Genomic DNA, 27,759 nt, shown 5'->3' on the forward strand with positions numbered 1-27,759 from the left:
AAAACATTTTTTTGTGAATTTTCTTTTGATAAAAAGGTTTGACTGAGCACTCGCTCTGTGTTATAATGAAATTATGTACTGATGATGATTAATAAAAAAAAATTAAAAAAAGAAAGTGAGATAGACAACATTGACATGTTGCTCCTAAGCTTCAAACCCAAAAGAATAATATCAAATTGTTTTTGCTAGAAATTACATTTATAATCTTTGTAAAGGTCACCTGTGAATCCTTCTTACAGTAAGAAATGAATTTCCTCTTTATCCTTTCAGTCTATTTAATGTCATTTATTGCCTCTGTGTATAGATTTGCCTTGATACAAGTGGTGTTCAGTTCACATGGGATCCTGGCCATACTATATCAACGATGTTGGGCAAGGATGTGTGTAGTTTGAAAGGGGATAGCAGGGATGTGTTGGTATAGCTGCCAAACAGGCCTGTTATGAGAAACACGTTCAGTAAGTGGTGACTTTTGCACAGTTTGAGGATTGCAATTTCTGGTTTCTCATTTTTTTTGCTATATAGGTTTGTACTGCAGTCCCAGGAAATAAGCATTGTTAGATAAAAGTCAGGGCTTGCTACAAGTGTAACAAATGGCAAAGGATGCAGTAGGGTGGATTGCTTGCAGGTGACTTTGCAGGTTATCTGAGGCCAATGCCTCCTGTGCTGAATGCGTTAGGAACCTCACACAGGGCGTTGCAATAAGATGCTAGTTTTTGGGTACCTGTGTAGTTCAGACACTAACATCTCTGGGGGTTAGATGTTGAGAGCTGTTGGGTTCGCTGCAGCATGGTAGTGTGGGTAAGTCAGCCCTCTACAGTAAGGCATCTGTAGGTTGGGAGGCAGTGGCAATAAGGGATCTGCACTCATGCCTCTGTAAAGTTCTTGGAACATAGACCCACTGAAGAGGTTGCTGTGGGAGATGTTTAGGAATATTAAGAAACTGGGATGCAGTCCTCTTCTCAGACATACATGTGAATGGTATCCAAGAACAACTAGGACAATGTTACTGACGAGGATAGGATGTCCTTCAGGGTGTAACACATGCATGAAAATGTTACACATAAGCACCCCTCAAATTGTGAAGTGTCACACATATCCAAAGCGAAAACTTCCTAATTTCATACTAAACGTATCTGCTTCCTCAAAATGTTAACTATTTTAATTGTACTACATTTATAAAATAAAATCTGTGATTGCTCAGCAGCACCATGAATGATACACTTTGGGCCAAGTTTATACTTTAGAAAATCTGATTTGAAATAAAACAATTGTGTAAAAAAACGCCTGCTGTAAGTTTCACTTTTAATTCTTTAGATGACCAGCCTACACCTTCATCACCATATGTAGATGTGTTAGGAGCACGAAAAAAGGGTAGGTGCATGATGTAGAGACACACAAGGCACCTCTCTACAATTTGAGAGCCCGGCTCTGGAGAGATGGTACACACTGTGGGTGAGATTTATGCACGAAAAAGGTTGGGGCAAAAATTCCTAATGTCAGCGCTTAACATTTACAAACAAGAAAGGTTTTGTGCTGAAAGTTAAAATAAGCACTGTGCCAAAATTATATTTCATTGTAGGCAGTTAATACAAGTAATATATATGCAGATGGGGTGTAACAAGGCAGCATTAGAAGTGCATATTGTAGCTCTGGCAGAGGACCTTGTCAGGAGACCTGTCCAGCCTCAATAGGATTAAGAGGGTGTGGATGAGAGGAAAAAAGGGAAGTGACTGGAGAATGGGAGAGGAGGAGTAGTGGTGTGTGTCTGCTTTCACCTGCTGAGTCCTACGACATGACAGATTGTGACACACCGTGAGGCAACCTAGCAGTTTTCATTCCTCACTTAGCACAGAATCAGTCAGTCTTGCTGGCCAACAACACACCCTTCAGTCAGGCTTACGCTTGATTTGATTTGATTGGAACATTTGTATAGCGCTCGAATGCCCAATGGAGTCTGGGTGCTGTTGCCATCGAGAACTGGCAATTTGCAGATGAGAAAGACAGTGATAACTTTAGTTGGCAAAGGGCCATGTTTTCAGCGAGTTTCTGAAAGATAATAAAGTTGGACTCTTCTTTATGTCTGCCGTTTGCGAGTTCCATGTTTTAACAATTACCAAGCTGAAACTTCTTCCACCCCAATGTGCTTTTCTTAAATTTAGGGGTCTGCAGAAGTTTGCTGTGAACATTGGGATTTGAATTTGATCCTTTTTCCAACTGGGAGCCAGTGCAGTGATCTTAGACCATGGGCAACTGACTGATATTTTGAAATATCCAGGAACAAGCAAGCTGCTGCATTTTGGAGCCACTGTAACCTTTGTGGGTGCTGTCTTTTGCTATTTACATAAAGAGCATTTCCATAATTCTGTCTGGAAAGGGCTAATGTTGTCATAAGTGTCTTTTGGATATCTAGATGTATAAAAGGGCAAATTATTCTAATTACCTTTAAAATGAAAAGAATTGTAGAGGTAAGAGTACTGATCTAATCTTTAAAAGTCAGTTTATCGTCAAAGATGAAACCTACGTTTTTCACCTTCTTCACTGGATCTGGAAGGTCACCCAGAGAAGATGGCCACCATTTAGGTGACCAGAAGCGGATATCTGTACCAAACAGGAGCACCATCACCTTTCAGTTTTAAACAGTTGGAACCCATCCACTGATTTACCTGGGTCATACAATGGTTAAATCGATCTGCAGTTTCCTCCAGATTACTAGAGACTGACACTATAAGCTGAGAATCATAAGCGTATGAGACAACTGACAAGCCAAACTCTCTAATAATTTTAGCCAGAGGCATAACATAGAAGTTAAAAGGTTGAGGGCTTAATGACGAGCCCTCAGGTACCCCACACAGTAGTCTGAATTGATAAGATGAAAAAGCTCCCAGCTAAATTGACTGAACCCATTAGATAGGAAAGATTTAACCAGCTTACACACTGTGCCTTTAATCCCTAACTCTGTTAACCTGTTTTTTTTTATATATATATATATTTTTTTATCCTCATTAGCCAACTCGCCACCCAGTTTACTAACTGTTCCACCTGCTGGTTTTTTTGTATCTCATACGCTAGTGTGTCGAGGAAGAGGCATCAGGCTCACCTCCACAGAGTCCGGCCAGCGTATTATCCAAACCCTTGATGCCATTTGACCCATCCGGTGTGCCCATCTCATCCTCATTCCTGGAGCCTGAGTGTCAACCCAAATACTAGCGAGATAGACGTAGGGCTTAATCATAGGATTGATGTTGCTTTGTTCGATAAACAATTCAAAATTTCCCACATACCCAATCACCCAAAACGTAGAAGAAACGGTACCCAAAATGCTAGTTTTTTGCTGGTGTGATTCGACATATCTAATTTGGCTGTATATCTCATTGACTTTATCCAGTCCAAAACATTTGGAGAGAGGGGAGAGACCCACAACTTACAAAGTTCTCTACGTGCCAGTAATATAGCTTAAAAAATCAATTTCACATTGTCATTAATTCTATCTTCCTCTAGGTCATTCCTCCCAGTAATTATAAGTTCGGGGCTTACCTCTATTTGCAGGTTCAGAGCTTGAGATAAACAGTTACTCACATCTTGCCAAAAGCCTCTTATCTCCGAGCAAAAGACAAACATATGGAGGTCATCGGCGTTGGGGGTCTTACATTTTGCGCACTCCACCACTCCGCTTGATTTAAGTTTCGTCAATCTGCTCGGAGTCCAGTAGGCCCTATGGATTGTGAACAGAAGGTTTCTCCTTAAATTCGCAGGTTTAACCACTCTGTATAGTATAGCCATAGATACTTGCCATTGGTTTTCCGTTGCAATCTTTGACAAGCTTTGCTCCCACAGGACCTCCGGAAGTAAGAAGGGGCCATCTTCCATCTCCAACATTGACCAATACCACAAGGCCACCTCCTTCTTAAAAGACCCCTCCATCGCCAATTTTGCCTCAAAGTCATTCTGTATTCCAATGTGATTTTCGAAGCCCTTCGCCCAGCTCTGAATCTGTAAGTATTTATACCTCGAGAAGACTTGCCCCCACCTTTGTTGGCATTCACTCCATGCCAACAAATTCCCCTCCTGAAACAGGTCCTTCCATCTCCGAGCTGAGCCCTCTCTCTTTAATGGAATTGCCAATAAATCCTTTGTCCAAGGCGGAGAACCTGGTGAGTCCCATATTGGAGCCATACAACTCAAATATGGTATCTTTAAGAATTTCCTAATCTTGTACCACATCTCCGCCAAATCATATAGAACTTTCAACCTAACCTTTTTAAAAAACTTAGGATCTGAGAACTTTAATCCCTAACTCTGATAACCTGTTGACCAGTATTTTATGATTCACCGTGTCGAAGGCCGCCAACATATCCAACAGAATCAAGGCGGCCTTACGTCCTAAGTCCAACATTGATCTTAGTTCTTCAGAGGCCATGACCAGAGCTGTCTCAGTGCTATGTCCCTCCTGGAATCCACATTGAGATGGATCTAATAATTCAGTGGAAAAAATAAACAATGTAAATTATTTTATTTAGCACGTTTTCAAACACCTTTGTCTGGAAGGGTAGTCTAGAGATTGGTCTATACCTACTGGGATCAGGGGGGTCTAAATTAGGTTTTGACATGAGTGGGAGAATTGAGGCTATTTTCCAAACATCATGAAAAGTACCTGAGCTAATGATCTCCTTGAATACAGCCACCAGTTGTTTACTAATAATTTCGGAAGCAAGGTGAAGAATTCTTGGGAGGCATGGAGCAGATAGAGTCCCAGATTTGAATGTCCTTACCAGCTGAGTAATCTGTTCTACATTTGGTGGGGAAAAGGAAACAAGGGAATTGGATAGGGAAGGTGTTGTGACATCTGTCTGGTTTCTATTTTCTTTTAAGTCGCCGACCATAAAAGATTTATACTCTGCCTCCATTTTGCCCTGAAAAAAAAACGAGCAAGGGAGTTAGAGAGTTCCTCACTGCTGTCAGTGCTAGATGGGTCAGGTATTTTGGCTAAACTTTTTACAGTCTGGAAGAGCTCTTTACTAGAATTCTTTGCCTTCAGAAATCTTGCCAAGAAGTACTTGCTTTCTCCTTCATTATTAGTTTCTTATAGACAGAAAGTGACTGTGCATATTTTGTCTTTTTTTATCAATCATTCTACAGATTTGTCTCTGAACTCTCAATCTGTCAGTGAACAAAGGCTCTGAGGGAGTTTTTCACCTTAGTAGAAAAGGACTTTGCAGGAGCTAAAGGATCAGCCAATCCTTTAATCCGGGGATATAAAACCTGCCTGCTGCAGTATTTGCATCTGTGGTCATGTCAGGCTTTGAGCTTGATAAGGATATTTTAGAGCAAGAGTATCAATATTCCTCCAGTCACAACCTTTAGTTACTGCACAGGGGTTTTGAAGTCTCGAAGAGTGCTGGGAAGTGCTAACTGTGAACATTATTGCTTTATGGTCTGACCAGAGAATAGGCAGTACTTCTAAGATCTTCACCATCGGGTTTGATGTAAATATGCCATCTAAGATATGACCCGCTGCGTGGGTAGCATGCCCGGCTAACTGTCTCAAGGCAAAACTAGCCATAGTGTCAACTAAGGAAGCTGTATCACGGTTCTCCAATTTCTCCAAATGAAAATTAAAATCCCATAATACTGAGTAATCAACTGCGTTAATACTGGATTCAATAAAGGACTTATGGAATTCACAAAAGTATTTCTTGGGCCTGGGGGCATATATACGAAAAGGCCTTTAAAAGTATAATTTTAGCTTAATATGCTCAGGAAAAATAGAACTTCATAGTCAAAGCTACTTTCCAGCTAAGGAACCAGAAACTGACAGGCTATTTCTGAAAATGATTGCTAGACTCCCACCACGCTTATCTACCCAATCAGCTCTGATTATTAAATAGCCTGCTGGAATAACTAAAACTAGATCCAAATGTTTCGTCCACCCAGGTTTTGGTGATGAATGCCAAGTTGAGCTTATGTATACACACCATCTCTGCAAATTCTAATTTAGGTTTTATTAAGGAGCGTGCATTAATAAGCATACGATAGAACACGTTAGTTGAATCTAGTTGTGAGTGCCTGAGTGAGTTTACAGAAGAGCTAGCTCTAATCTTATCAAATCTCTAAGGCAAATTGCAATAGGCATAATGCTTGGACTCACTCTGTGGGTATAATAGGAGACAGTTGGGGTTTTTGTATGTTGTATTTAATGCTGATAGTTCCTACACAGAGTATTTAAGAGTGGACAACTCAACAGGAGAAGATCGGACGGGGGTTGTGGTACTGGACAAGGGCTAGGTACGAATGGGCGCAGACAGGCTTGCATTTGGAATGTTTTGGGCACACTAGCCGTGCGCCCGCTGCACATCTGCTCATGCATCCAAAAAAGTAGGTCATTACTGTGAGAGACTAGACTGCACACCACCCGGAAATTCCATCGCGGGCCGGAAGTTGCAGAAGATAGCGTATCAGGTTTCTCATGCCCTCCACACAAACGACACACTAGCAGTGAAGGAATAGGGCAGAGACCTCACTGGTAAGAGAAGCAGGTTCTTAGCAAGTTGTGAGAATGTACATGAGGCTGATAAAGTGCAATTAGTACCCCTAGTATAAAAGATTAGGGTTGAAAGTTAAAAGAACTGTAAACAACGCAGAAGCGTTTAATATAAGCCACACTGTCAGAGGGTTAAGTAAAGCAGAAGTGGCAACCTTAAATCTGTCTGCTGCGCGTCCACTCAGGCATCCAAATAAGTCGGTTTTATTGAAAACCGGTTGCTGAGGCAACATACACTGGTGCCCAGGTATACGAGTTGATCATAGAACTTGTAAATTTCTTTAAGTACTTACCACACCCTTGAGTGGAGGGTGCACCCGGAGCACAGTAAACGTGTAGATATTCTTGAAGAACTTGAGCTGTGCTCGAATCACTCGATTTTTGTCCTTTACAATGACTACACAATTGCTCTGGGGATAGACAGAGTGATCTTTGCTTTGCGTGTCAGTGTCCTAAATCATACTTTCACCCTGCATGGTGCAGAAAGGAGGGGCCAAATACCAACCTGGCTGTTTACCTCAAAACCACCTCCTCCGTTTAAAACTGAGAAAAAACAGAATATTGGTGCCAGGTGGGCCGCATGGATTAAAAAGTTTGATGATTTCATTGATGCTCTGGAGGAAGTGGTTGGCTCAAAGATTATCGAATATCTCAAGAACCTAGCTGGTGACAGTCACAGAAGCCATTAAGAAACTCACAGTTGAGGACACAGCACCATATCAGAAAGTCGAAGAAGCTTTGGCCAAGAAGTACAACCCAACATCAAATGTTGATTACAAGAGAGACATTTCTCAACAAAACACAATAGCAAACTGGAGAAACATGGAGGAATTTGTGGAGCATTTTGAATCCCTCATTAAACACTTTCAAATTTAGTGATTTCAATGACGACAAAACCATGTGCCTCAGGATCATAGATGGGTGCTTGTCTGATTCGTTCAGGAGACACATTCTTCAAGAAATGCTCAATCTCAACAAGATGCTGTTGGCAAAAGGGCAGAGGAGAGAGCAGAACGTCAAGCTGCCGCCATGGAGGCGAGCTCCTCATGCAGTGAAACAGCGCTTGCCATACGTACCCGGCATAAGGTAGGTTTTGAGAGGATCAAGTCAATGCCCAGCAAAGTGACCAAACTGTGCTACCGATGTGGCCTGTTGTTCCTTATGAAGGAAAGTGCCCCACACTAAGGAAGACTTGCAATGGGTAAGGAAAGAACAATCATTTCAAAGCTGTATGTCGTGCTCATGCAAAAAAGGCAGATTCTGAACGAAAGGGGAAGAAAGAATTGAAGGAGGACAGGAGAAGGCCTCTCCGAAATTCAAAAGAAAGCAGGAAGCATCAGGAGGAAGCATTATGTACAAGAGGTTAAATCGGCTCACTGCCAACTGTCACCCATGACTTCATCCAGTAGATTATCATTATCCATGTCAAGTAAACGTGATAATCATGGATACCTACGGAAGACATTGGCAGAAGGACTGAAGCTCATCATGGTTCCAGTCAAGGAAAAGCTGGGGGCCCAATTGGTGGGACTTCATTGTGGACAGCAGGTGTCGGTGATTGCAGTAGGGGTACAAGTAGTAACCTGCCTTTAACCTAACACAAAGATACAGGAGTCCTGCAAGAGTTTTCACCTGGAGACTGAAGATGGTACCCTGAAATGCACAGGGAAGTTTCAATTGATGATCCAATATTATGAGTGAGAAATAAAACCAGATGTTTACATTGTGAAGGGAAAAGATTCTGCACCAAACATCATGTGTTTTAGCACTGCCACATGATTTGGGGTTGCCACAATCGTTATTGGCACCGAAGAGGTAAGGCAAGTGAGACAATCCAGAGCTAGAAATAAATGACAAATGATTCAACTGAACATAAATGCTCACCCTGTGCCATTCCTCATTGATCATGGAGCATCTATTAGCATCATACCTATGCACACATTTAAAGAGCTCTAGACACTTCAGGTCCTCACACCATCAGGCATACAAGTGTAAATGTAGGCTACATCTAAGTCACTATGGGCTGAATCTGTTCACAGAACAATTCATGTACTACAAGGGACACAGTCGGGTGCTTGTCTGCTCAGTTTTGCCACAGCAGCTTAAATGGAACTGATATGAATTAACTATCACATACATACTGATACAGGGATTACCCATAAGTTTGTTTTCTTTTTTTCACAGATTGGTGAAAATCAATAGACATGCAAGTATAGCTGCATATCAACAATGACATTAGCCCAGTAGCACAACAACATCTCCAGAACGCTGTAGAAAGTGAATTAACAAATCTACTGAAACTGGCCATCATTGAAAATTCCACTGTGCCCACCCCATGGGTTTGCCAATAGTCAACACAAATAGGTTTTCACAGATATGAAAGGCTGAGTTTTGGCATCTCCTCAGCCGGTGAAACATGTCAAGGTATAATTCGTTGAGGCATCCATCCCTTTCTAAATGCTCTCAATTACAGTGACGATATATTCATATTTGGGGGTACCAGATAAGAACATGACAAAGTGCTCCTAAAAGTTTTTCAGCTGCCTCCAGATGCTGGACTCATGCTCAATACCAATAAATGAGATTTTCACAAAACCAAACTCAAGTTCTTTGGACACATTTTCTCGGAAAGTGGCATGGCACCAGACCCAGACAAAGTGAAGGCTCTGAAGGACATTAGTCCACCTCAAGAAGTGAGCCTCCTGCAGCCTTTGCATTTGTGACTACACCACGTTAAGTGCACAGGTGCACAACCTGACCTAACAGAATGTGGATTCCCAGTGACCGCCAGCGTGCAAACAAAGTTTTTAGGAGATCATATCTGACATTGAGAAATCAACGGTCGAAACAGCAAGCCCGGCTGGAGGCAAGATGGCCGCCGAGACGCTGTAAAGGAGAGTCACGTCTGACTCTCCTCCTGATGGTGGTGTATATGGTGCATCTGGTGCTCAATCCCTAGCTTTTTTTCAGACGGTTTCCCCCACAGTTGATGCTCTAAATGGAATACTCGATCACCGTTGGATTATTACTGGATTGGACTGATATAATGGGGGGAAAAAAAAAGGCGATACTGAGGTGAATCCAGAGAAATAGATAAGAGAACAGTCAGCTGCTGGAGGCGATGTTTGGAGTGTTCACTCTTTGGCCTGAACGAGCAGAATATATAACTCAGCTAAAGGAAAGGACCCTTTTCAAGGTTATCTTCTTCCTTGCAACGCGGGCGGTGTGGTCTGGGCAGATCCATTGGAAGGAGCTATTGAGAGTAATGGCTCCTAAACTCTTGCGGTCACCCAAGAAAACCCGTGATTTTCAAGATAGATGGGGCAATGATGACGAGGAAGCGCCCACAGATGGCTCTGGAGCCCCAGCTTCCAACCTGAGAGGTAAAGCGAGATCAAAGGCTCAACAGAGACGAGAGGCCGCAAAGGAGAGCAAAATGCGGAAGATCCGAGAAAAAGAAATGGAGAAGAAAAAGACGACGGCTTCAGTAAAAAAAAGCAACGAGGTGCAGGCTCTCGCTGGCGAGGTGGTAGGGAGAGAGACTCCGCTCCGACAAACCACGATTGTGGAAACATTCTCACCCTTACCGAGTGCCCAACCTGCTCTGCATCGGATGTTCGTGGTTCCGTCGTTGGCATCCTTGTGTGGCTTAATTGGAGAAAAACAACTTGGCAGCCTCGTTGGAGCAACTGAGGGAGTGACCTGCTTGGTGGAGCCCATTAGCTGCAGTGAAGTTACAGAGCCCTCGAGATCACCAGAGCTTTCTACGGACCTGGTAGGGGCGGGGCTGAGCAATCAAAGGCGGAAGAAACTGCAAAAGAAACTGCAGTTAAAGAGACAGAGACAGTCATTGAACTAGCTAATGCTCGCGCTGATGCAGACGTGGCCGATAAGATTGGGCATATTGTTGCAACATCAACATCAGAGCTGACTCCAGGAAACGCAGATAAAGAGGCAGACCTTGACCCAGTGAAATTAGGGGCTAAGAAATCTGCAAACGCAAATGCAAATGCAAATGTAACCCACAAGGCTGGCAAAAAAATACCAACTACCTCAGGATCTGTTTTGGCTTCCCCCAGTGAGGACGTTTTCTTCACTGGCAATGATGAGGCAGACGACGAGGATGAGAGTGAGAACAGCAGTTCGGATCTGGTGCCAGACTCAGATCTGGAAACGTCAGTAGGCTCCGAAGTGGGTACTGATACAGATATTGATAATGAGACAGAATCGGATAGTGTTTCAATCCCTCTGGATAGTGACACGGAGTCTATTGATTTGGAGCAAGAGACAGTCCAAAAAGTTCCAAAGGTGATACAAAAGACCGCTCCCATAGAGATGAACAAGCCAGTACTGAAAAGCAGAACCAAGTGCAAGAGTAAAGCTAAAAATAACTCTAGACAAAATAACTTGGCCAGAGCATCTCGCGGGGTTCCGGCGAAATCAGTTGCAAAGAAACTTGAGTGGGACAATACACTGGAAAGCCATGCACTGTCTACGGGGGGACCCGACAATACGAATATGGGTATTCTAGATGTTAACTCTCAGGGGCCTGAGGGGAGTGCCTCCAACTTTGAAGTCCTACTTTCTACCCTAAAGCAAATACAGGGTGAGGCTCGAGCTGAGAGTCAAAGGGCAAGCAGAAGAGCCAGGCATGCAAATAAAAAAATTCAAACTTCTTTGCATAAAATCAATAAAATGTACGAAGAAGTGGTTGGGAGAGTATCTGAGGTGGAGGACAGAACGGGAAAATTGGAGGACGATTTTGTGAAACTGCAGGACACTAAGAGAGATCAGGATAAGACTACAGCGGATATGCTCTGGAAATTGGAGGATTTCGAAAACAGACAGAGGCGCAATAACGTTAGACTACTTGGGGTACAGGAAGGAAAGGAGGGGGGATGTACGGGGATTTGTCGTCGAGTTATTAAAAGGTGCTTTTCCGGAGATGGCTTCATGGGATTGGGAACACGAGGTACAACGGGCACATCGGTTCCCGATGACGTGGAAAGAGTCACAGGGTAAGCCCCGCGCAATATTGCTTTATGTAGGGAACTTTTTACTACGTGAAGAGATAATCAGTAAGGCAAAACCGCAGGCTAGGCGTACGTATAAGGATGTTGTTTTCTTTGCCCGTCCTGACTTCTGCCACGCCACCGTGGAAAGGCGATGGCGGATGAGGCAGATGATTACTCCCTTTCAGAACATTGGTTGTGAGGCTTACCTTATGTTCCCAGCACGATTGAAGGTCGGACTAAATGGAAACTTTAAGATCTTCCATTCCGAAATTATGGCACAAGAGTACCTAAGTTTCCTGCGTGAAACCAGAGGTCAACACAAGGCACAACATAAGGAGCTTGTGGAGCATGACGCCCAAGTGGTTGCTATTAGAGACATTTCCCGGAAGAAGTAGAAAAAAGAAGAGATAACAATAATACTATGCAGTAGGAGAAGCCTATTGCTTGTTTAAATATTTGACTTATGAGCTAAGATCATATATTTCTTTTTTGCTGGATCGGGGAGAGGGGTAGGTGTGTATTGATGTGAATTGGTGGGTGTCAATAGTTCTAGGTGATATTGGGGGCAGATGAGGTTGAATAGTATTTCAGGGGGAGCACCATGAGTGAAATTTATGGTTTATGAGAATCAGGGGAGGGAGGGCGTGACATCCTGTAGGCATTGTCGGTCAGACATAGGTCCTTCAGACATATTTGCCTGTAGGGGGGGTGGGTATCTGTGGGAGGGTTGTCTGGGGTGGGGGAGGGGGGGAGAAGGGGCAGGGCACATGAGCATTGGAATTTGTCAGGATTATGAAGAACTTAATCTAGATCGGAACTACGAGTATAGGTGTTGGATGGAATGGGTTAAGAATATTATAATGGGAGTTTTTGAAATAGAAGTAGCGAAGAACAAGCTTGGTAGATTGGTTATTAGTAGTGAGCAGTCAGTTGGTAGCCTCTTAAAAACTAGATATGTCCCTTAGATTTGTAACATGGAACGTTTGTGGGTTAAACGACGTCCAAAAAAGACAAAAGATAGCAGTCCGATTGCGGCAGATGAATGTAGACTACGTATTCCTGCAAGAAACACACATACTGAGTACCCAGGAGTTTTGTCTTAATCAGTTGGGGTTCCATTTAATAGCAAGGTCCAAGCAAGGGACGAAAAATAGAGGGGTAGCTATTCTTTCAAGAAGTAAAAATGTGGTAACCGGAAAAAAACTAGAAGATCAATGGGGTAGATGGGCTATGGTCGAGATCTTAATAGAGGGAGTATGGACAACTTTGGTGGCAGTATATGGCTCAACCCAGGATGATCCAGAAATTCTGCAGTTTTTAGATGCAGAGTTAGCGGGTTGGCCACCTCAGGTTATTATAGGAGGTGATTTAAATATTAATGGGGCGGATGGGCTGGGGGTAGGGTTGACTGGAACTTATAAAGGCAGGAAGAAAAGAGTACGTAAAGCATTGGTTGATCTTTTAGAGAATAATACTCTGCAAGACGTCTGGGGTAGAATTAGATCGGATCAAATAGGCTTTACATATTACTCCGCACCACATCGTATCTGTGTTCGATTAGATTATTTTTTGATATCTAACGACCTAATGACTAGAGTAGAAATTGATAGGCTCCCACGAATTTTCAGTGACCACAACCCCTTAGTATTAACAATGAAGCTAGAAGGGAGAACTAGACTAAGTAGGGTTTGGACTTTTGAAAGAGGGCTTCTCCTGGACAATAATTATATACAACATATGTCCAAATGGATTAGTGAGTTCTTTGAGAATAACAGAGGGAGTGCTCCGGTGGGAGTTATATGGGACGCCTTTAAGGCTAGTGCTCGTGGAGAGACATGCAGTTTTAGCGCATATAAACGGAAAGTAGCACAACTTAGGGATAGTGGCATAGAGAGGGCCGTCTCAGAGGCGGAGGAGCAGCTCCATAAGTGCGTAATAATGGGTGAATCGATAGAACAATCAATTATAGAATTGATGAAAGTAAAAAGTGAAGCTGAGGATGACTTGGCAAACAAGGCAGCTCAGTACTACACTATTAGAAGGGAGAGATGCTACGAATTTAGCGAAAAAGTTGGACATGTACTTGCCATGCGTACTAGGCAGATAGCGGCAACCGGGACTGTTAGGGAGATTAGTGATGAAAATGGAAGACTACACTCAGACTCTGAGGAAATTAGGGAGGTCTTTAGGAAATTTTATCAGACACTATATGATGAACAATACCCCAGTAATGCTGAAGAGATAAGTGAATATCTTCGGAATATTCCGGCTGAGAGGGTTTCTATTGAAGACGCAGAAGGACTTGAGAAGTTGTTGGATTACACTGAAATTAAAGAAGCTATGGGCAATCTCCCCTCAGGAAAGGCCGCTGGTCCGGATCAGCTGCCTTTAGAGTTTTATAAAACTTTCTGGGGGAGTCTAGGACAGGATTTAATTAGAACGATCCAAGCTGCTCAGACGGGGGAGTCTATCCCCAAATCTTGGGGAGGTGCAGATATTGTTTTAATATTAAAAAAAGGGAAGCCGGCGATTGAGCCAGGGTCCTACAGACCAATTACGTTGATGAACAATGACACAAAAATATATTCGAAAGCCCTCGCAACGAGATTTGCAGGAATAATAGGTGCCCTAGTCAGCAGTAACCAACATGGTTTCATTCCCGGTAAAGGGACGACACATCACACCCGGAAAGTTATAACCATGTTTGATGCCACCGAGGTCACAGGAGATCCGATGGCCGTAATGCTGTTAGATGCTGAGAAAGCGTTTGATCGGGTCTCCTGGGACTATCTGTGGCAAACCCTAATAGGAGCTGGGATTAAGGGCGGTTTCGTGAAAGCTCTACAGACTCTGCATAGGGAACCGGTTGCGGCTTTAAGAGTAAATGGGGGCATTACGGGACAATTCCAGATTAAGAGAGGTACACGGCAGGGGTGCCCTTGCTCCCCGCTGCTATTCGCCATGTACATGGATCCACTAATCCGCAGGATAGAGTCATGTGCAGATATCACCCCACTAAATACATTATTGGGCCCCTGTAAGATACTTGCTTACGCCGATGATGTGGCAGTGATAACACCAAACCCCACGGAGGCGATTGGGTTGCTAGAGGCAGAGGCTCGTAGATTTGGGCAAGTTTCGGGTTATGCCCTGAATACTTCAAAGACTCAGATCATCAAAACTCTATGACTCTCTGTGATGATAACCGAGTGGTTCAGGGAGGGATGTATTTAGGTATTATTATTTCAGCTGATCTTGACGCTTTGGTGGAAAAAAATATCGTCCCAATAATAGATAAAGTAAAGAAAGACCTGAATCGATATGAGAATCTTCACCTGTCATTAGTAGGACGAGTCAACATTATCAAAATGCTGGTTTTGCCGAAATTTTTGTATGTTTTTAGAGCAATTCCACTCTCAGTTGACAATAAGTGGTTTAAAACTTGTGAACAAATGGTTAATCGTTTTATTTGGGCAAAAGGCAAGACGCGTAGGGCACTGAGATTCATGTCGCTCCCGCGGGAAAGAGGAGGCTGGTCACTACCGGATCTAAAGCTTTATTATTGGGCAGCAGCATTGCAATGTATGGTGGGCTTGATTGGAGGTGCTGAAGTGGAGGGTTGGGATAAGTTTGGTTCGCTTGCTATTTATGGTTTGGTTCTGGGCACGAATGCTGAAAATGTATTTTTGAGATTCACGGAGGGAAGCTACTTCAAAAGAACACGATTTAAGACAGTAATGGCTGCATATAATATATGGAAAGGGTTCACTAAAAAGGTGGGAATTGGGAAGTATAATGCATATACTAGACTAAAAGATAACCCTTCCCCTCCTAGCGAGGTTTTTTCGGGAGCTGTCTTTCAAGAATGGGAGAGGCGGGGGATAAGAAAATTTGGAGATATGTTGGGCCTTCATGGTATATTACAATTTACGGAATTGCAAAATAGTATTGCTTTGGATACAAAACACTTCTTTAAATACCTTCAAATAAGAAGCTGCATATTAAATAAACAAGGGGGGGCATCGGGATTCGAAAGAAATATGGTGATGGACCTTATAGAAAGTGGTTGTGATTGCCCTATTAAAAGGTTTTATTTAGAAATGACAAAATTAAAGAAAGACGATTTAGAGAAATGGATAGATAAGTGGTCTATTGATTTAGATATAGGCAGGGATATCTTCACTGAGTCTTTGGAAATGGGGAGAAAAATGCTGTGTTCATCGTCCCTTCAGGCCCAAGATTATAAGATATTATACCATTTATATTATACACCCGCGAAGATTGCTCAGTGGGGGTGGTACATCTGGTATCACTTGTTTTAGATGTGGCAGTTCAGATGCTGACTTGATACATATTTTTTCAGTTTGTCCCCATTTGGATAAGATGAAACAGGATATCGTGAACTTCTTTTGGATCGCACTGTCAACAACAATAGAGTTAACACAAGCTATTATGTTATTGGGGATAAGTGTTGACGGGCAATCGAGCTGTAGAAATTTCATATTTGTAGCAATGGCGATTCTGAGATTGTTAGTGGCTTCTGCTTGGCTTGATCCTAACCCTCCATCATACCATCAATGGTTAGGCAAAGTATTGTCAATACAAAAACTGGAAACAGCCATATATGCTAGGAAGGGCAAAAAGGGTAAGAAATTGGGTATACACATTTGGGATCCTTTCATTCGATGGAAGTTAGGTGCTGACTGTTAAAAGACTAAGAACCTGTCTAGATGAATATTTGAATATGTATGTATGATTTTGTGTTCTACTGTATTGTAATCATTTTGCCCTGCCCATGTCATAAAGAAAATGGGGGAAAAAATTCTTAATAAAAACATTTAAAAAAAAAAAGAGAAATCAACGGTCATGGGATACTTAACCCAAAACTTCAAATGGAAGTCACTACGGATGCAAGACTTGTACAGTTTGGAGCATCCCAATTCTCGGAGACACATTATTGCATACGCAAGTAGGAGTCTCTCTGATGCTGGACAAGCATACTCACAACCAGAAAATGAAAGTCTGGCAGTTGTCTAGGCATGTGACAATTCTCATATTTGTTCTCTATGGAAAGCAATTCACAGTAGTCAGAGACCAGCAACATATAGTGATTATTTTGGGCAATCCTAAAGCTAAGGTGCCTTCATGAACTGAATGGTGGAGGCTGCAGTTACAAGAATGTGACTATGACATTGTTCACATATCGGGGAAAGCCAAAACCTGCTGACTACTTTTCCAGAGTTCTGTTGCAACAGACAATGTCCAAATCTTCCATAGCTGAAGAATATCTCAACTTCATAACACTTTCAAGCACTCCTCCAGCACTAGCTGTGGATTAAGTTGTTGCCACCACCCATGAAGATGAAGACATGGTGATAGTTAAACAGCTTATTGAAACGCAAACATTGTGGCTCAATACACGAAAGGCAGGGGACTCGGATGAACTATATAAGTTCTACAACATTCAAAGGGCCACTGGAACATAGTGGTCACCAAACAAGCATTGGGAGAGAGAATCTGGTTTCCAAAACTGGATTAAAGAGTGGAAGAGGAGCTGCCAAATCTGCATCTGTCTGACAGCAAAAACAAAAAATCATCCACTAGGGATGTCAGATCTGCCCACCAATGTGTACGTGTGGGCGGCAATTGACTTTTTTGGACCTCTCTCAAATGGCAAGAACATGGTGGCACTCATTGACGAACACTCATGATTCCCGCTATGCATCTTGTCTATTGGACATGGAAAATCTATATGAATCCTTGATGACATTTTTAACATTTGGGGAATTCCAAAAGTCATGAAGTCTGGTAATGGCCCTCCTTTCAATAGCAAAGAATTCAACGAATTCCTGGTTCAACTAGATGTTGAACATCAACGGATCCCAATGGGGTGTTCCCAAGCCAATTGCGTGAATGAACAATTTATTGGCACTCTTAAAAGAATGTTGTAAAGAGCCTCAGCTGAAGGAATGACAAATTATCAGGTTCTGTGTCAAGTGCTTTGCGCTTACCGCACGACTCCTCAATTGATGACACTGCACGACTCCTCACTTGACGACAGGAGAGTGTACGACCACTGACAAGTTTGGGAGAGCAATAAGAACAAAGATTCCCCAATGGATGGCAGAATGACAAGTAGATGTACAAATATATCAGAGCACTGATGCTATCAGTAAGGCGAACATGAAAACGTATGCCAATGCCGGGAAAAAGACCCGAGAAACCTCCCTTGGCAAAGAAGACTGGGTGTTGGTCAAGCAGAAATAGAATGGATACAGACACCTCTTTCGACATTGACCCCCTTTAAGTAGTGGGGGAGAAAAGTAAACATGATCACTACGGCATATCCATGGAAATCCATCACCCGCGATGTGTCACACTTCAAGAAGGTAGCGCAACACTCAGAGCAGTTGAGCATCACTGTAGGCAGCACACATGAATTGCAATTACCTATTAATCCTAAAAGATAGCTAGCTGAAGTGGACGGATTTGCACCACCATGAGATCTGGAAGGTGGGTGCGCCAACCTCATAGACTGAATGAGATCTAATGTTCATGTTTGATACCTAGTAAACATTTCAATCTGGGAGAGGTGCAGCATCAGGCTCCAGGACACTGAAGGCAACCCCTGTAGTGCAGTTCCTATATTCCCAATAGGCTCTGCGCATTGGAATACACAAACAATAGTTTAGACGTAGGACTGAGGTCATCTAGGTCTCTACTGAATATGTTAGACTTAATTAGGTATGCCAGCTAGCTCAGAGGTCACTAGAAACTTTCTCGAATGAACAGGAAGGAGTTAACTTTCCTGATTAGACAAGAAGGGATTAGTTTCTGACAACCGCATAAACATGACAACTTTGCTCCCTCCAGAACGAGGAGTATATCTCCAGAGTCGTGTGAAAACAATAAACAGCTATTTCACTCAGTCAATCGTGCATGCTTAGTTTCAACAGAGTGCAGAGAAATAGTGAGACGGGCGTTTTCAATAAAAGGTGTTATTTATTGAGCAGTCCTCTTTCTCATGCAAGAGAAGTGAATTGCCACAATTGCAATACTTATCATGAAGTAAAGTGCGTACAGTAAAAGTAGTATTATGAAATAATACTGAAAAAGCATTGATACGGTTTCTGAGCCATATGATACTTGAAATGGATAAAATATATACATACATAAAATCATTGACTAAACGGACTCAACTGGTGCTTCTAAGATACGCCTACCCCGGTGTACCTGACCTAAGCCTAATACGTGGGAAGGAGTAAGTAAGTTGTAGTTTAAGTTAAGTTAGGTTTTTGCCAAGAATCTGCATCAAGAATTCTCTTAACGATCTAATCAGCTCCGTACCTTGGTTTTAGAATGAAGGAGGTCTTGTATCTCTTTCTCAGGACTCGATCTCCCAGCAACCCGCAAGGGTGACTGGAAACACCGGAGCTGGATTTCTCGGCAGGAGAAAAGACAGCGTCTCTCTCAGTGCGTCAAATGGGAGGGTCGGCTTCCTTCGGCACTCGCATCAGCTGGGCGTCGGGCAAGTAGATAGCCGCTCTGCTCCAAACCACCGTGTGTTTGCTTAAGGCAACGTTGGTATATTTATACCTGGAAGGTGCCGGGTTTGAGGTAAGGTTGGACATAAGACGTCACTAAGAACTTACAGTTCTTTCTGGACTCCAGGAGTTCTTGTGCAAATCAAAACAAAAGCAGGGGGAATTCCCGGGCTGCTGGAGGCTTGGTTTGTTTAAAGAACGCGTTGTACTTTCTAGGAGTCTATGGGAGTAGCCTTGCCGTATTTGGACTGCATTGGCTATGACTAAATATGGACATGATTCTTATGCCTTTATAAGGATATGTTTTGTTATAACCACATAAGGGCATGAATTGGGAATATTTACTTAGGGTCCTAGATACATTCACAACACCCACTCCACGTATAATGTCCATCATTACTAAATACTAAGCAATACTAAACATATAACGATGCATGTGTTTTCCAACCCACCCCAAAATACATAAATTGCATTTGAAATGGTATATGGTATATACACGAAAATGAGTATTTACACTGTACATTTTTCAAGCAGTGGTATCATTCAGATAATGCATATATGAATATCGGCTGAATGAATTGCGAAAATTACATTTATGAAATAGCTCTTGATACAGAAAAGAAGGTCGAGACAATTTCATAACATATGTATACAATACTGTACATGTGCTAGAGGCTGAGGTAAAATATTGTCTCTAGTGTCTCTAAAAATAGAAGGTCTGTTCTCTAAGAATAGTTCTACTTTAAGCAGAGTACCATGTGCCAAAAAAAAAGGTAAATATTTTGGAAGTGGAAAAAATAATTTCGCTTTCAGGGAAAAAAATAGTTCCAATTGTTTTCAGTAGTGTTGTTTATCAAAAACTGAAGGCCGAATTCAGAGTTCAGGGAACGCTGTGTGCTTGTTGTTTTAAAAGTTATTCTCGTTGTTAGGAAAGAACATCATATCAGACAGGCTTGCGAAAAATTGGTCTACAACAGTAGGTGAGAGTTCGACCAAGTTCGAAAAAGCTGCAATAGTGTATATGTGAGAATCATTGCCATCATCGATGTCGGGATCAGCAATGCTCACAGAAGGTTGTACCTGTGTGGTGCTGCTTTCATCTCGTAATTCACCGCCACCTAATCGTAATGGTGAAGTCTCAACGAATGTCGTCATCAGAATAGGTAGCCGCTGGGGACAACACGTTGCATGAGCCTTTACCGAACCAAGCAAAGTATCGATATCCGTTGGTACTGCTGGTGGTAGTGTAAGACAGACGTCCAACACGCATTCTTCTCCGCATAGCAGACATCGAAGCACAGGTAAGATGCAATCTTGCCAGATTGGTCTGAATGAAAGAAACCAAGTTGTATTCAGATCTCTTAGCCGGGCTAATCCGTGGACTCTAGTGATTCGGTCTCGGTAGCGTATTGCTAGGATCGTTTCTTCCATCGTAGCTGGAGTTTTGTCTGTGGCTTGGCTTGCCATATCGGAGCAGAAGGAACAAAAATAAAATACCAGCTACGAGTCCCAAAAGAAGAGGCAGGCCGCCGAATAAAGAATGCACAAAATTCTGGAAAATGCCCAGAACTGTTTCAAAGGATGTTGACAGTCCCGAAAAAAATTCTTAAATACATGTGCGATGCCACTGGTATCAGACATGTTTAAGATTTGACCTAACATTTCTACGAAATGCACGGGGCAATTTGTCGATAATAGGGTATGTATCTCTGCCGCTGTCCTTGCAACTTGCAGATCATACGTCTCTTTGGACGAGGTTAAAGGCACAGTTGTCTGTAAAAGAATAGACTTCATTCTGCTTAAAGTATTAATTCGAATAGAAGAGATATTCAAAGAAGGCCAAATTGCCGCCTCCATGTCTGGATTGCTGTTTGGATACAATACTTGCATACAGCAAATGACCCTGGAAGTAACGGTTACGAGATAGGCTTTTCCTGGCACCATGCCACAACAGCTGTGGACACTTATTAGAACGTAGCTGCCGCTGGAAAGCTGTCTGAAAAAAGGCTCTATCTGTGTTGCAGGAGTGCCATGCAGGTGACATGAAAGGTTATTTGATGAACCTTCGCAGGCTGCATGCAAGTTAATAGCTTGACACTGAAGTGTACCGCTTAATGATTTTTTACAGTTGTTACCACTAAGAAATACTTATTTTTTCCCTTCACTATAACATTTATGTGTGTAAAGTAAATTCCAGGTTGATTTGATGTATCCTTTACCCAAAATTTCATACAGGCCTGCTGGTATATACTTTTGGCAATACTGAAACTGAAAAGTTGTTATCCGAATTGTAATTGTTCCATGTATTATCCATTCAATGACAGGTCTCTCTGACATTGTCAATGGTAATCTCTCAAGTTTTTCAATGCTCAGAATCGTGTAATCTTCTCTTTTTTGTGCCAAACTGATTTGTTTATCAGTAAGATGAAAGTTAGAAAATAATCACGTTGTGTTGCTTAGACGCCATGGCACGTAGCCTGAACGCAGGTTTTGCAACGTCCAGCCAAATTGTACAATAAAACGCAATTGGGACTGACCATGTTGTAACATTAGCAAGTCCTGCTCTATTATATCAATAGCAGATGATACAATGCTGTCCAGTGAATAAATTCTGGAGGACAGAGTCGTTAACCCATTGTCTACTACAGAAAGTGATTTTTCCAAATGTATACAATCAATTTCTTGTATTTTTTCAGCAGTTTCAATTTGCATTACTTTCCAAGCCTCGTTGTAAGCAGCGTATATACCGGCGTATATGAAACGTTTCTGACGCTGTTTGCGAGGTCCCAGTATGAAATCTCGCAATTCAGCACCGTCTTTAAGTAAAGTCAAGCGTTGCTTAATTTCAGCCAGTGTGGATTTTTGTAGCCACTCAAGGCATAGTTTCCCTATGCTGCATGTTGTAACTATCCCTGGATGTTGTCTCTGGGAATATCTTGGGTCTGGCCTGGTATGTTTGAACCCCTGTGTTTTGTTCAGGAATCTATCTTGACAGTTATTTGTGTCTTTGGGCCAGATCAACCATTTTTTCCAATCAGGATTTGATCTGTTTTGGTGTAAAATATGAGATACGTCTATCTCCACATTTGTAGTGCTATTACTATCAGGTATGGGCTTTGGAATAGACGGTTTGTTCAAGTCTTTTATCTTGGCTAAACCAAGACAGGTTGTTTGTTGAATGGTGTCATTCAGGAATAATATCTGTTCTGGGATCATGCAGGCTCTAAATAATGAGTCTAAACCTTGTACCTGCCAGTCTTCTGTACCCCAGATGGTTTTTGTTTCAATGTTGTTGTCCAAAATTCAAAACCAAATGTAGACATTTTATCATAAAAATTTTCAGAATAAATCAATTTAGTATTTGTCAACATTGTTTTCATTCCTGTCTTATTTAACAATTTAAAATAAAACGTTTCTGGATCACTGTTGTTAAACCCTGAGAAGTATGCGAATTTCTCATAAAATGTTTTCGAGCTGCCTCTTGGCGGTGTTGGACAATGTTCCCAGTGGTTATAAGTAAAAACATTTCTAGGTTGAGCAGATTTAGGCAAATAGTGATGACCAAAATGATTATAACAGTACATTTCTTCATAGTTTGATGAACCCTGCAAATAATCATGTTCTGTGAATTTTGCTGGCATTACTAAATCTGACATTATATTATTAATATTTTCAAAGTCCCAATCATCAGAGAAAGTACTTGGTGTCATAAAGTCACTTAAGGAAACCTTGAATTGATGTAGATATTTCAAGAGCTCAATCGGGCCATATATTTCATAATCTGTTTTGTCCCATGCTACCCCACCGGGTATAGGATTTGCTGTGATGTTCACTGATGACAGTTCTCTTTTCTCGATGTGAGATGATCTGTGTGGCTTTAGGACCAAGTTGATGTTCTGACTTGCTGTGTCCATTGTACTATATTTTCCATCAATAAATCTACCCAAACATAAAGTCATGATGAGTCAAAGCAGGAGGAAAAGTACACCTAACACAATCCATAATTCAATCCATGGTGACATCTGATATGTTTCTTTGAGTTGATGAAAGAGTTCAGTTACTTTTTCTTTGAAAGTTTTTGTTGCTGGCGTTTCTTCATGTTCACTTGGATCATCAGAAAAGTCATCGAAATTGATGAAGTAGCCAGATGCAGTTCTGTCAATTGTTGGAATTGCTTCCGGATTTTCTTTAGTCTTTGGATCTTTCTTTGGTACATTAGTATAGTCCGATGCTACATCATTGTAGACAGGTGTTTCTTGACGAACTGTTGCAATTTGGGTTTCAAGAGGCACAAGTTCCATAGCTTTGTTGCTTAGTCCTTTTTTATTTACTGTAGGTTTATCAAAAGTAATTAGTCTCTCAGTTTGAACCCCTTGGATTGTAGCAAGGTTTGGTCTTCTGCTACTTTTTGGGAGTCCACTGGGCCTACTACTTATTATTGGCCACATGATTGTGGTTTTATCAGGTCGATGGATACAACTCTGTTCTCCTTTTTACCCGCAAGGGGCGGTACTACTACTGATCTTGTTCCGCTGACAGCTAAGTCAGGTACTGCTTTTATGTAAGAAGGCCCAAATTCCTTCTTCACCGCGATCTTCTCTCTGACTAGATCCCCAATCTTTGGAATCCAGACTGGTCTTGCTGGGACAGGTGTTTTCTCTTCAGTGGTCGTTGGCTTTAACTTTATGTTACTTAGACTTCTTCTTGTTTCATTTAAGTCCTGTAAAACAGCCAAACGATATTTGATATCAAAGGACTTTTCTTTCAACACTGAAGTCTGACAATCTAAGTCCTGGATTATCATTCTAGTACCGAACAATAGTTCGTATGGAGTGATACCTCTTAGAGAATTTCTTGGCAGATTGTTAAGACTACGTTGGACACTTGTTAGATCTTTGACCCACCCATCACCCGAACCTAATACCCTCGCCGTTATAGATTGCTTTATGCCACGTTTTTTTCTTTCCACTACCGCATTACCCTCAGGATGGAAGGGGGAAGAGTACCGCAATGCAATGCCCATGCTGGCCATGGCCTCCTTGTAAGCTCGAGAGCTAAACGCAGGACCCTGGTCAGAATGTAGCATGCCAATTGCGTATGCGCCAATAAAGACTCTCAAATCTTTTATAACTGTTCAGCGTCAGCCGAGCGCTGGAGCCACATCCAAATGAATCTCGTGCAGGAATCCACTGTGAACATGATATATTTATAGTTGCCATCCCTTTGTAAGGGACCACAGTGGTCCAGGTAAACACATGCTAATGGTTTATCTGAGATAAGAAGGGGCGTCTGTGCTGGTCGTTTCACTGTTGATACTTTCATTCTTTGGCATATTTCACATTCTAGAACATAGTTTCTAGTCTGTTTTCTCATGCGTGGCCACCAATATCTCTGTTTTAATAACGATACTGTGGCGGAAACACCAGCATGTGCAGAAGCGAGCCCTTCATGTGCCGCTAAAATTAGTCCTAACCTGTGTTCCATGTTTGGAATTGCTCTATCCCCCACTCCAGGGATTACAGCAAAAGGAACATTATTCGCATCAGTTTTGTATGAGTACTTTACTGGAAAGCCTTTCGGGAGTGTCTTCCCACTGTCTTTTACTGAAGCACTGACAGCCTGCATTATATCCCTGTCTATTTTTGTTTTTGACCGGGTGATGGCAGCTACGGAAGGCGTTTGCACAGCTGCTTTCGCTGCCTCATCAGCCAATGAATTCCCTGCAATGTGAACACCATCACGTTGATGACTCAGTGTATGTATCACGTGAGTCTTTTGTAGTTCTTTCTGTAAAAGAACTACTTGTTCCCAGAGCATTTTATGCTTGATTGTGTCACCTTTCGCATCTTTGAAGCCGTTTTGAACCCAGTTCTGCAAGTATTCATTGTAAGACTGAACGCAGTAATATGAATCGCACACTATTAGTGTGGGGAAATTGCGATCGGTATTTTCAAGCGCCATCTTAAAAGCCAGTAGTTCAGCTCGCTGAGCTGTACAATCTCCTAGAGATTGAGTTTTAATGACTAGTGGTCTAAATTTTCCCTCGTGCCAACGACCTTTAACAATCGCGCACACAGCACTATAGGCTTGTTTACCCCCAACTGCGGGTTGTGCTGAACCGTCTGTATATATTATACAGCCGTAATGTTCCAGAGGCAGGATTTCAGTCGGCAGAGGACATTCATATTCGTATTAGAGTAATTCCTGTATTTTTAGGTTAGGATCGAATTCGTATACTGCGTCTGATGCAGCAAGAGAATTAACCCATTGTATCCATCTTGGATGTAGAGCTTTAGCATTTGGAATGCTTGCTCTTGTTACTGCTTCTAGGGCAAGTACCGGTGTAACGATTATTATTCGTTTACCTTGTGCGAGGGCTCTTTCTTTTGCTACAGCAGTTTGAACCGCAGTTAGAATTTTGTCAGTAGAACTGAATTTCATTTCAGCTTGTGTGTACAAGTGTGATTTATAAGCTATTGGTACCGTTTCTCCCTCATTAGAGGTCAGGTACGTGAATCCGCATCTACTTGGGATGACTCGGATTACAAGGTTGCGTTCATTTGCGCGTGTTTGAAGTTTTGTTTTAGTTAACATGTCTGTTTGTAATGATCGTAAAATTTCTGTGTGTTTCTGAGTCCAATTAATTGGTTTGAAATCAGGTTTTATTAATTCATATAGAGGTTTAACCCTCTCTGCATAATTTAGAATGTATGTTCTTCCGAAATTCAGGAAACCTAGTATTGATTGTAAGTTCTTCAGCGTTTTTGGTGCTTGGAGTACTGCACACTTCTCTAAGAAGTTGTCTGCTAGGCTTTTGCCTTCACTTGATAATTCATTTCCTAAAAACAGGATAGTTAGATGAGCAATTCGTGACTTTTTAAAGTTGAATTTGTACCCTTCAGCTGCGAACCCAAGTATTATGGTGTTCACTCTTTTCAAGTGTGTCTCCAGGTCGTCGTCTGTAAGATAGATGTCATCGACATAAGATAATGCCTCATCATCATACATTTCTAGTAACTCTGTTGCCCTTGCTGAGAATAATCCTGGGCTATTCTTGAATCCTGTGGGAGTCGACAGAATTGTTTTTTGCGCTCCCATTGTTGAGAAAGCGGTCAAATACCTGCTTTCCGGTGCAATGTTTGACAAAAGAAACCATTTGAGATATCTAATGTTGTTTTATATTTTTTGCGCACAATGTTATTCATTAGTGCTGCAATGTGTGAGTTTTGTACTACAAATGTTTTTCAGCAGGAGTTTAGGTGTCTATAGTCCAAAACTAGACGATATGAATCGTCTGGCTTGGAGACAGGAAACAAAGGATTGTTCATTTGTGAGGTACATGTTTCAATCACCCCCTGATATTCAAGTTGATCTAAGATCTCCCTGACTTGCTTTTTAGCTTCTTGCTTAACAGGATGCTGCCTTTGGGCAGTAGGTTGTTTTTTTAACTGGATTTTATGGTGAGGAGAATCATCATCCCATCCTACATGATTTTTATATAATGCAGGAGCTTGGGCCACTGCCCATTTCCTAGAAAATGTGTATTTTTTATGAATTGAAATGTGATTTGAGAAGGCAGGCATAATCATTTCTTCGCCATGAGGGCACTCCCTGACAAACTCTGGTGGCCAGTCTTTCTCAGCTAGAAGGATATCATAGCCTTTCGAAAGGTTATCCCAAAAGAGACCCTTTATTTTCCTAGTTCTGTCCCCCTCTATACGCCATGTTATTTCATATAATGTATGGGGTTTGCTAACTTTGGTGTCTGCAGTTTCCACTTGAATGTATTCATTCGTGTCCACTGTCTCCAGGAGATTCATCAGGATCTTGCGAGCTATGGTCACTTCTGCTGCACTGTCTAGCATTGTCTGGGCCCACTCTCCATTTTTCAGTTGTGTCCTCAGATTCCTCGGAATGTTTTATTTTATTACTAGCTACCTTCTTCTTTGGAAATTGTAATTTTGTACTTTGATGAGCAGGTTCCTTGTCTTTGGATTTGACGTGCTCTTCCTTGTGTTCTGACCGTCCTCTTCTTTCCGATTTCTGTGAGGAAGTTTGAAAAGATTGAGAGGGACGTATATCAATATCTTGATATCTGTCAGGTTTTCTCAATTTATCCCTATCTTTAAGGTTGTATCTTTTCTCAGAGGGCTCCCTCTGGGGAGACTTGCATCCTCTTTCTGGAGATCTATCTCTCCTTTGAGGAGACCTTCCTCTGGACTGAAACCGTTTTTCTCTGGGACTGGATTGTTTATTGCCCTCCCAACTCTTTTTTGGAGTGTTGAGATTCTTCTTGATAAAGGTTTTTTCAGGATTTTCAATTAGTTGTGGTTTTAGTGTTTTCCCACCCAAACTATCTCTACCTAGTTCTTCATAGGATTTTTCTATGATTCTGGCAAGTTCAAAAGGTTGTTCTGTTATATCTGTTTCTTTCAATTTCTGGTGGATCGCCACAGATGCTGCTTCTCCTTTTATGTTGGCTAGTAATATAGCCGAGACATGCTTAAAGTCTTTTAGTAATTTCATACCTAAAGTTAAAGCAGGTTCTGGACCGTATTCATTTTGAATCTGTCTTAGTACATCTGGTATAACCGCCATGGACGGAACACCGTGTGTTTTTGTTCATATTGAAGCAAAGACTGTGCCCCAAGTGTCACAGTCC

The sequence above is a fragment of the Lissotriton helveticus genome, chromosome 10 (assembly GCF_964261635.1).
Source record: "Lissotriton helveticus chromosome 10, aLisHel1.1, whole genome shotgun sequence".
In the NCBI taxonomy this organism is placed as follows: domain Eukaryota; kingdom Metazoa; phylum Chordata; class Amphibia; order Caudata; family Salamandridae; genus Lissotriton; species Lissotriton helveticus.